At 41.0% G+C, this 6,529-nt stretch overlaps 1 long non-coding RNA gene across 1 annotated transcript; it reads left to right on the top strand.

Annotated features, from left to right (window-relative positions):
• The first annotated feature begins 3,780 nt into the window (after window positions 1–3,780).
• LOC141253038 (uncharacterized) lies at window positions 3,781–5,478 on the top strand. Its single transcript, XR_012314201.1, has 3 exons — window positions 3,781–3,850; window positions 4,156–4,706; window positions 5,323–5,478. It is a non-coding gene; the product is annotated as an uncharacterized lncRNA (long non-coding RNA).
• Window positions 5,479–6,529: the final 1,051 nt, after the last annotated feature.

Genomic DNA, 6,529 nt, shown 5'->3' with positions numbered 1-6,529 from the left:
TTACAGTGTCCTATTGAAAATAATGAAAACACTGTGTAATATAATAATTCATTATCAGAAAACTGTGCTCCCAATTCATCCAGCAGTTGAAAATTTTTTGAGCAACTCGTAACTGTTCAACTTCTGGCATTTTTTACCCCAGGCCCGGTCAACTATAATAACTTTTTGAACTGTGGGAGATCTTAGCCTAAAGGGGTATGGTTAAGAAGAGCTGACAAATTCTTCATTACTAATGCCAAAAAAAGTGGCATAGAATTTTTGACAAAAAATTCTTAAGTCCCTTAATAGAGTAACATTTCTTGTCGTGGGGCTGAAAGATGCTCCAAATTCATTAAGAGGCAAGTCGCATGCTTATGAATTTGGAGCATCTTACGCCAGTGCACCCTTCCTCTAGGCTGCCAATTTGGGGCCGTAGAGTTTTTCTCTCACCTCCTATTGGGAACGAATTGAATAAATGATGTTATATAACTCATTCCTGGAGATCTGATGATTATACAGTGGATACTATGTTACTGCAGGAAAGATCAGCGCTGGGAATTAATGCTGCAAGGATGGAACTAGAATCAGAATGTACATAATATAAAATAAGCTGCAGACGCTGATCTCCTGACTATAGGAATACAGTATGTGTTCTTTCTATCTTATGTAATTTTCTTGTCTTTTCTCTTCAGGAAGAACAGCAGGAACACCGGCTTCTTATCCAGGTACATGCAAGTGCAGTAATGGCTGTAATGTAAATCCCTGACTCCCTTCTCTCCTGCATAAAGTCTATTCTCCCATCAGTCCTGTGTCTCCAGAAGATTTGTCTGATCTCACGAAAGTCATGGGGTTCGATTCATAAGATCGGCGTTGTTCAGGCCGGTCTTGATGAGTAGATGTGCTGCAGTCAGACACTTCCGATTCATGAAAAGGCGTATGCCTCCTCATGAATAAGGAGAGCCGGAGGAGTGTAGTGCACCTCAGTGTGCGACCCCCTACAATTCTTACTCAAGTCAAATTCATGACAAGCGGTGGGGCCATGCCCCAATCCCACCCCAGCTCTGCCCACTTTGTACGAGTTGGGCGAAAATTACATTAGAACGCCAGGCGCGTAGTTTTAGGTCAGCCGCCAGTTGCACTAGAATACTGGTGTAAAAGCTTTGATGAATCGGGCCCATGCTGTTTTATTTTTTTTTTAGACTAAGATTTCTGTTCTTCAGCTGCTGGGGCAGAAACCATCACTAAAACGTGAGTAACTAAAATTCTTTAAGAACACAACAGACTGCTCTTCTCAGGATGAATGGAAAGTCTTACTCCACTGTTAGTGTCGGTCTATCCAAGAAATAAACCATTTTTATACTCCATAGAAAATTACACATAGACAACAAACCAGACCTGTATATTCTGTGATATAAATTGCTGATGGGGTGATGGAGAGCACAGTTTTCTTGTTTTTTTATTTTGATATGGAGCTTTTCTTCATGATTTACTTACAATTTTAAAAAGATCTCATGGTAATAGTTTTAAAAATAGTTTTCTCTCCAATCTAGGTCATACAGTACCATCAGTGGAGGAGCAGACTCCCATAACATCAGAAGTCTATAGGTAGAGGTGGAGCCTAGAACATCTAGAGATAAATCATGCGCTTTTACCATCTGGAGGAGACAGTTATCTCACAAGGGGTAATGACCCCCTTTACCATCAAGCATTGGAGGAAAAGACTCATATTATCTGGAGTCTGGAATTGGAGGTGGCGCCCAGGACATCTTGAGACAAATGTGGTGCCTTTACCATCTGGAGGAGACAGCTGTCTCACAAGAGGAAATGACCCCCTTTACGATCATGAATTGGAGGAAAAGACTCTCATATTATCTGGAGTCTGGAATTGGAGGTGGTGCCCAGAACATCTTGAGACAAATGAGGCACCTTTACCATCTGGAGGAGACATTTATCTCACAAGGGGTAATGACCCCCTTTACGATCATGAATTGGAGGAAAAGACTCTCATATTATCAGGAGTCTGGAATTGGAGGTGGTGCCCAGAACATCATGAGACAAATGAGGCGCAGTTACCATCTGGAGGAGACATTTATCTCACAAGGGGTAATGACCCCCTTTACGATCATGAATTGGAGGAAAAGACTCTCATATTATCTGGAGTCTGGAATTGGAGGTGGTGCCCAGAACATCATGAGACAAATGAGGCGCAGTTACCATCTAGAGGAGACAGTTATCTCAAAAGGGGTAATGACCCCCTTTACCATCGAGAATTGGAGGAAAAGCCTTCCATAATATTGAGTCCAGAGGAGGAGGCCCCTTTACCATCAAGAATTAGAGGAAGCACATTTTCTGGAAGTGCCCTCAAAGCATCTAAAGGCAAAGGAAGCACCATAACCACCTTGACCACCAGTCATCATCTCATCTTTAGAAGGGAGAGGCCATAACTGTCTTGAGGCAGTGGAGCCTTCCAATCTAGACAGTCAGTCACCTTAACTTGTTAGAAAAAAATTGCCCCTATTGAATCCTGAGAAGGAAGCATCCATGAGGCTGAATAGGTGCCGTTATCATCATGAGAAGTAGTCATCCACCTTATCTATGAAGACAATATGAAGACAATATGTCTATACCATCAGGAGGAGCAGACATGCTTATTACTACAAAGAGGAGCTTGTACAACCAGGTACTTAAAGCCGGCTCTGCATTACTTCTATGCTGACATGAATTTTCAAAGTATCCTTTGATAGGCAGACACATGAAGCTTTCTCTTTCTGACACTGATCCCTGTGATTGGTACAGGAAGAAGAGAGTAAAGCTCCTGTTGGTTGTTTAGTGCTGAATTTTCTATGAGATAACCAGTGTCTGCACTTCTGCTTTAAGATGCATTCTTAAGTTGTCTCTTAAACATTACAGAGGAATGCAGCCTCCTTTCAATTTCCTTACTTCCTGGTTTCTAGCAGGGTGGGTTCACCTCCTTGAGTGACAGCTCTGGTGAATAGAACTGTAGTATTAGTAGAACTATAAACCCAGCACAAGTTCTGCTATAACATATTCAGTTACATTATTATCTCTCAGTGTAAGTATAGTGATAACAAGGCATTTTGAACAAGCACACAGATCCAGACAAGAGGAGAGAGCCAAGCCTAGCAGACTTGCTCTAGTATATGCTGGGCTGGTGATTTATAACTGCATCTCTTCAGAAGATGAGAGGGAGAGGAGGAAGGTGAGCTGGTTACTGCTGTATAGAAATCAATGAACTGGAGAGAGCTGACTGGGATGATAAGAGTTAACCTTTCTTTTTGAATGTAACGACTGTGCACTCTCAGCCAGGCACTAGAGGCTGGGATCTATGGAAACGAGGTGTACATTATAAAAGATAAAAGCTCTCACAACAAGAGAATAACAGCAGTTAGAAAAAGCAAGTCAATTGCAAACTTTCTTATTTTCATGCTGTCTAAATAATTAAAGTAATTTAAGATCTTGAGAATATCTCTTTAACAACTCAGTACTCTGCTCTGTGGGGTCAGATTCTCTCTTTTCCTACTGTTAACCATAAAGTGGGAACAGGATATAGTTCAGCTTTTAGGACTTCACAATATAAGGTTGATTCTCTCTCCATTTAAAGACTGTTTCTGAAACAGAACTGTTTTTACCATATTAAGGAATAATAAAACACCAGCCTTGATTAATCAGGGCTATAGAGTTTTTGTCTCAACTTCTATTTGGGCATAAATGTTATAAATGATATCAATCATTCCTGCAGATCTGCTGGTGAGACAGTGAATACTTTGCTACTGCAGGAGAGATCAGCGCTGGGAATAAATGCTGCACGGATGGAACTAGAATCAGAATGAACATAAACCATCACTTAAGAGTAAGTACCCAGAATCCTCATCAGAACACAAGAGGCCGTTCTGCACCTGAGGCTGAATGAAAAACCTTTCTCCTGTGTTAGTGTCAGTCTGTCCAAGTGATAAACCATTCTCAGAATCTAAATAAAGGCGCACATGAACAACAAGAAAGACTTTATAAATTCTGTGATAGAAATTAAGGGACGCCGGGGATCGCGGTTTTGCTATTTTTATTTTGATATGGAGCTTGTAAATTATGATTTCCTTACAATTCTAAAAAGTTATCATTGTAGTAGTTTGCTAACATATTGATATACCTCGTCTTTAGGTCATAGAATGGTGGTGAAGACTACCATAACATATGGAGTCTGAAGGTGGCGCCAGAAAATCTTTAGACAAATTAGGTCCCGCTATCATCTGGAGGAGTCATTTGTCTCATAGGGGAAGGAGGAGGACCCCCTCACCGTCAGGAATTGGAGGAAAAGACTCCCATAATATTGAGTCTGGATGAGGAGGCCCCTTTATCATCAAAAATCAAAGGAAGCACACTCACTTTCTGAAAGTGCACTCAATCATCTGAAGGCAAAGGAGGCATCATAACCACCTTGATGAGCAGTCACCATCTTATCTTTAGCAGGGAGAAGCCATAGCCATCTTGAGGCAGTGGAATCTTACAATCTAGACAGAGAGTCAGTCACCTTAACTTGGTGGAAAAAAATTTCACTTATTGAATCTTGAGGAGGAAGCTTCCTTGAGGCAGAAGAGGTGCCCTTACCAACTTGAGAAATAGTCATCCACCTTATCTGCGAAGACAATATGCCTATACCATCAGGAGGAGCAGACATGTCTATAATTACAAGGAGGAGCTTATACAATCAGGTACATATAGCAGGTTCTGCACTACTTCTATGCTGACATGAAGCTTCACTTTATCCCATCGATGTAGGCGGACACATGAGGCTTCCGCTTTCCGCCACTGATCTCTGTGATTGGTACAGGAAGAAGAGAGGAAATCTTCTGTTGTTTGTTGACAGCTGAGTTGTCTATGGGGTAATCCAAGGGCGGACATATTATTGATGCAACCTGTGCAGCCATACAGGGGCCCAAGAGGTAAGGGGGCCACTACTGCCTCCAAAACAGGAGGAACTGGGCATTATAATGAGCTATTGGACTACAAAGGGCCCATATATTGTTCTTGCACGCCCAGTGTCTGATCCTTTAACAACCCAGTACTCTGCTCTGTGGGGTGAGATTTAGCTTTTAGGATTCTATAATATAAAGTCGTGATCTCCATTTGAAGACTGGCTCTGGAGTTGACCTGCTCTTGCCATTTTAGTGAATATAAAAAATTTCTTTTAGTTTTTTAAAGTTAGTGATAATGATAACCTGTCCTTTTATAGGAAAATTAATATTTTACAAGAGAGACATTTATTATCACATACAGGAATTCAATAATAATAATCTTTCTGATAATTGTCTAATTTGTTGCCAGCAGATACCTCAAGAAGAACAAATAGACAAAGAGAATATCAGAGAAGATGGAAATGAATGTGACAAACGTGATGAACGTGATCTTCATACATATTAACCACTGGAGGAAAATCCCATCAACAACGAGACTTATTTCTACCATTAATATCAGATAGTAATGACTGACAGAATGGTGAACGTGTCCTTCATCTGATGTCATCACTTTTAATGCTGGTGGAGAATTTGCCATGTAACTTCAGGATATTATACCATTAAATATTACCATTATTACTAATATTATATAGTAATAACATTATTACTAATACAGAGGCGCAACCACAGTCCGATAGGCCCCTCCAGTGGAAAATGTCTCTGGCCTCAACAGTCCCCCCTCACCCACCAGCCCAGTCACACCCTGTGACCGCAATTGTCACGCCCCTGGTAGTATATTAATAATATCAAATAGTAATTGTATTAATATATAATATTAATAAAAATCAAATGATAATTTATAGCTTCATGTATTCTTTCTATATTGGACTTCATGTATTTTTTCATGGGTAACAGATACATGGCTGGTGGGCCTCAAGAGAAGACCACCCAATTTGGTGTCTATCACTCCCATCACTGATTTAGTTTAGCACCATTTTAAACAATCAGAAAACATTATCCACATAGAAAGTGTTTGCAGAAAGAAATCAGAGCAAGATGCGAGGGGGGAAATATAGGAGATAGTATAGTTAGCAGGGGGTTGTGAGAGGAGATAGTATGAGGGCGAGGGGGAAACGTGTGAGGAGACTGTTGTGGTGAGTAGTATGCAGAGACAGTATGAGGGAGAAAAGTGTAAATGGACACAGAATAGAGTCTGAGTAGTGTGGGGGGTATCATGGGGGGACAGTGTAAGGGCACAGCCAGGACTGGACAGTATGCCTGCCAAGAAAGCGGAGTGTGATGAGGGGGCACAGTATAGAGACTGGGCCCTATAGCGGGGACACAGTGTGAGGAGGCCCAGTATGGAAAGGAGAGGGCAGTGTAAAGGGCGTGTACCATAAGGGGGACAATCTGTGGGTCATATTTTGCAACAATTAGATTCCGAATGTCTTGAGACAGCTCACTGGTTTTACCCATCATGATATGTTTGGTAATTAGACACATTTTTATAGGCCATCAGTTGAACCAGTTGATATTATTTTTCACTAAGTGTCAGGATTGCTTTCTAATTACTGATAGAT

Source organism: Phyllobates terribilis, unplaced genomic scaffold (genome assembly GCF_046119375.1).
Source record: "Phyllobates terribilis strain yellow unplaced genomic scaffold, ASM4611937v1 Scaffold_2__4_contigs__length_985480577, whole genome shotgun sequence".
Lineage (NCBI taxonomy): Eukaryota > Metazoa > Chordata > Amphibia > Anura > Dendrobatidae > Phyllobates > Phyllobates terribilis.
This window is presented reverse-complemented; position numbering and strand designations above follow the sequence as displayed.